The sequence below is a fragment of the Solanum verrucosum genome, unplaced genomic scaffold (genome assembly GCF_900185275.1).
Source record: "Solanum verrucosum unplaced genomic scaffold, falcon-dt-bn FXZP01000094.1, whole genome shotgun sequence".
NCBI lineage: Eukaryota > Viridiplantae > Streptophyta > Magnoliopsida > Solanales > Solanaceae > Solanum > Solanum verrucosum.
This window is the reverse complement of record NW_026019970.1, coordinates 314,568-319,073: the sequence shown is the minus strand read 5'-3', so window position 1 is coordinate 319,073 and position 4,506 is coordinate 314,568. Positions and strand designations below refer to the sequence as shown.

General features: G+C 30.2%; 1 pseudogene; it reads right to left on the bottom strand.

The window, feature by feature from the left end:
• Nucleotides 1-2,626: 2,626 nt before the first annotated feature.
• Nucleotides 2,627-3,634, bottom strand: LOC125817101 (MLP-like protein 28; annotated as a pseudogene).
• Between the last annotated feature and the right edge of the window lie 872 nt (nt 3,635-4,506).

Below are 4,506 nucleotides of genomic sequence, written 5' to 3'. Positions count from 1 at the left end.
CCTATTACCCCCCCGAACTTAATTTATCTACAATATTCTACCCCTTTTCGGCCTATGTGGCACTATCCTTGAAAAAAATGTCAACATGCGCTGGGCCCACAAGATAGTACCACGTAGGCCAAAAAGGGATAGAATATTACATATAAAATAAGTTCGGGGGGGGGGGGGGGGGGGGGGGGTAATAGGACCTTAGTAAAGGTTAGGTGTGTCTCTGGGATTTCGGGTATAGGCTGGGGGGGTACTTATGCATTTTCCCGATAAAAAAAAGAAATAATTAATAGTTGAGGTCCAATATTTCGATGGTGATAGTTCAAGTAGGAAAAGAGGGAACTTCCGTCATCTATATAAGTATTAAAACACACTTCAACTATAATTAGATGTTCGTAATTTCCTACCTTAAACTCTAAACCCTATTACATAAGAAAATGAAATAACTGATAGTTGAGGTGTGCTTTAATATATAAATAATGATAGTTAAGGTATTAAATACACACCCCAATTATCAATTGTTCTATTTTCCTATTTGAAAATCATAAACCCTATCAAGTAGAGAAAAGAAACAATTGATAATTAAGGTGTGTGTTTAATATATAAATGATAATTCAAATATGTTTTTAACTATTAACTTTTTTTTTTTTTTTTGGTTTGGTCTTATGTTTTTTAATTAAACATGCAGATTTGGAGCAATGGTGTTTACAAAAGCCCAGAACACAAAGTAACAGTGAATGAACATACAAGGAGGATTTCCATTGGAGTGTTTTTCATGCCAAAACAAGAAGCAAAATAGGACCAGCTCATTCCTTAATAAACTCTACAAATCCTGCACTATTCACAAGTGTCACAATGGACAAGTACCTCAAAAGAGTTTTTCTCAAGGAAATTAGCAGTCAAAACTTATTTGGACCACATGAAGATTAACAAATTCTAGTTCTACAACTTAATTTGGTAGTGCAAGTAGTTTTTTTTTTAAATAAATAATTTGGTTGTAAGGCAAGTAAAACTTTTAACTTCTTAAATATTTGTTTTTCAACGTCTTAGATTTAGAAATTACTACATTATTCGTATGTGGTGTGGAATGATTTTGGACATGATTATTCTAGAGGACTTGTTATTGGGGGACTACGAATTAGATCGGACTTGTTCTTGGGGCCTATGAATTAGATCTAATGTGATTATAACTGAAAACTCAGAGACACACCTAAACTTAACTAGGGTCCTATTACCCCCTAACATATTATTTCATATTTTTGTGTTGTCGTGGCACCTTCAATCATCCAAGTTGGTTGGATTTGTACATGCTCGCCTGCCACATGTGAAAATATATATTTTTTTACTTACTTTTTATATTCTTATTTTCTTTATCTTGTATTTAAATTAAGTTAATACACTTTTTTTTTACCTTCTATTGAAACTTTTTTTTTAACTTTATTCATTATTTTTTTCTCTTTTATTTTTCTATTGATTTCATTTCTTTGTCTTTCGTTTTGATTTAATTTCAAATTTAATTCCAAATGTCTTGTATTTAAAATAAGTTAATTTTGAACCAATATCCAAATGAGTGAAGAAAATCAAATGAAACATAAAAAAATTAAAACATTAAAATTGCATTAAGGACACTTTTAATTATTTTTTTAAAAGAAAATACACATAACTTTTTAAAAATAATTAAAAGTTCAAAGATAATAAATTAATTAAAAATAGTTTAAAGTGAGAAAGAAATTAAAATAAATATTTTACAAAGAAAGAAATAACAATAATTAAACATATATAAGTTTTAATATCAATAAATATGTGTACAAACTAATTATAAAGACACCAATAAAAAAATGATATGTGTCCAATTCGTGAATCATCACTTACCTTAAAGAGATTGTGCACACTCTCTATGTCATGCCAGCGTTTGGGGGTATTTATTTCATTTATATTAGTTTAGGGGGGTAAGAGGACTCTAGTTAAGTTTAGGTGTGCATCTGGGATTTTGGTCATAGTGTAGGAGGACACTTATGGCTTATCTCCTATATAAATATAGGTTCCATTAATATTATAAATTAGTAATTCTTTAAAAGTACAAATATATCTAAGATAATTTAGTGAAATATGATTCTATTGTGTTTTATTTTTGTTAAAATTTAAATATAATTGAAAGTCATCTCTAACTTTTTTTTATTGCATCTAAAAGTTCAGATGTTATCTTTTTGAACTGCACCATAAAATTGTAAAAAGCTCTAGATCCATGTCTTATTACACATATGACTATTAAAATTAGGAGGAGGCGAAGAGCAATATATATAAACTTCATACCCATGTCTTATTACACAATACAAAGGTTAACATAGTTGACAACATATCACTTACATGAGAAAGACACAACAAACATAAAAAAAAAAAAAAAAAAGTACACAACCAACAAGGATTGTTTTTTTTACCATACTTCAAACAACAACAAAGCAAAGTTTATTTATGTAAAGCTCACATGCATATATATGATCCCATTCTAAGTTGATCGGACTATTCAAAAATGTTGTCATATTTGTATCAGATCCTTCAAAAATGCATTATTTTTAAAGAATTTGATACGCACCTGATGACATTTTTGAACAGTCTGAGCAACATAGATCCTATCAATTCATCAATTGGCATGGTGATCATCAATAGCTTTTGTCATACCAACAACGAAGTTCAGCAAATTTATAAGTTCAGGGACATTCTCATTTGGCCTTTCATACTCCAATGTCCAGCTAACCAAATCGATTTCGTCTTTTGTTTCGATATGAAGAGTTGCTTTAAAACTATCATATTTATCTGTTATATCTCCTTCAAATTCTTTGAGTGTGAGCACCTTTTTTTCATGATCTATAGTTTCAAGTATTTGTTTGGAGATCATCTTTTCCCCATCTACCTTACAAAAAAAGAAGAAGTTGGAAATGAGTAACAACATAGAGTTGACATGTTAAAAGACCATCTAAAGAGATTTATCTCAATTATAATCGCTAAAATAGTTGAAAAAACTATCGCAGAAACTTCCAGAAAAAAGGCAGGTTAAAGACATTCTCTTATCCGTTGAACTTAGATGAGGAGCCGGATGACATTTTTAGTCGATACCAAAAGCGTAAATGAGTTAGGAGCGAAGAGTGTTCAAGAAGATTCAATTGGCCGAAATGAATTTTTAGATTCGCAGATTTATCGTCATCAAATTTATAAAAAGAACCAAATTTTTCAAGCAGGTTGTGGATGATAAATCTTTGTAAACACACTGCACTTTTATAGACTGTACCTGCTACTCTGTTTTGATAGTAGTTTCTTATTTATTTGTTGTGTTCAATATGATAGTAAAAAATAATATTATTTTAAAAACATCTGTATATATATCTAAAACAAAATTATGAGGATGGAATGAGGGCAAGGGTGGGGTGGGGCTTATTAGGACATTTTTAAATATTTAACTTACCAAGGGTATAGTTCCAACAAATTTTGGATCCAACCGTTCCAATGTCACCTTCAAGAAGTTCAAATCCTTGTACATGCAAAGGGACATAGTAGAGACATGGTGTGGTTTATTTGTAAAAATATCATGAAACACATCTTTATTAGCCTTCATTTCTACCTTGCCACACAACACAGACTTTAGACCCATTTTACTAAAGATTTGGAAAGAAAAAGATATAGTGACACTATAAGAAAATTGTAGTGGACAAGTGTTGATATCCTTTACAATGATTATTCAACAATATATATAGACTAGAAGGGGGGAGGGAGAGGCTTTTTTTAATCAAAGATGGTATAACATCTTAATCTTGTCCCTTACGACTTGTATAAATACATTTCTCAAGAAAAGTGACATATATTTCATTTTTCATGCACTTGAATATATATGTATATACTATGCAATTATGTTTCAACCACTTATATACTTACTTACTATTCTAAAAAGAAATGTTTATAATGCAAAATCTAAGCTCACGCATGAGCTAATTATTTAAATACGTTGTAATATTATGAATCTGACCAGATTTTGGTGTGTTCAGATATGTCAAGATACATATATTTCGGAATTATGGGTCGAAATTAGGATTATTAATTTGTTCAAAATACATTGTATCCAAATTGATTCACATGTATCTAACTAGGATACATAGAAAAATCTCACTTGCTTCTGATCTCCCTTTTCGTTTTCCACTTTCCTATCTCGCTCGCCTATCTAGTATTCCAGATACATGGGAATCACACTAGAATCATATGTCTAGTGTGATTTGCATGTGTCTAGGATACATAGACAAATCTCGTTCGCCTCACTTCTGTTCTCGCTCGCCTTCCTCTCCGTATTTCAGTGAATCTAGTAGGAAAAAACAATATGCATGTCTCAAGGTGTATATGACTTAAACTCTAGTATAAAATTATTAGTTAGTAAAATAAAATATAATTATTTCAAACTGTAGAAAGAATAAGTAAATATAGTAGAAATATTAATTTTATTAGATAGTTTCTCCAAAATTTATTTGGATTAAT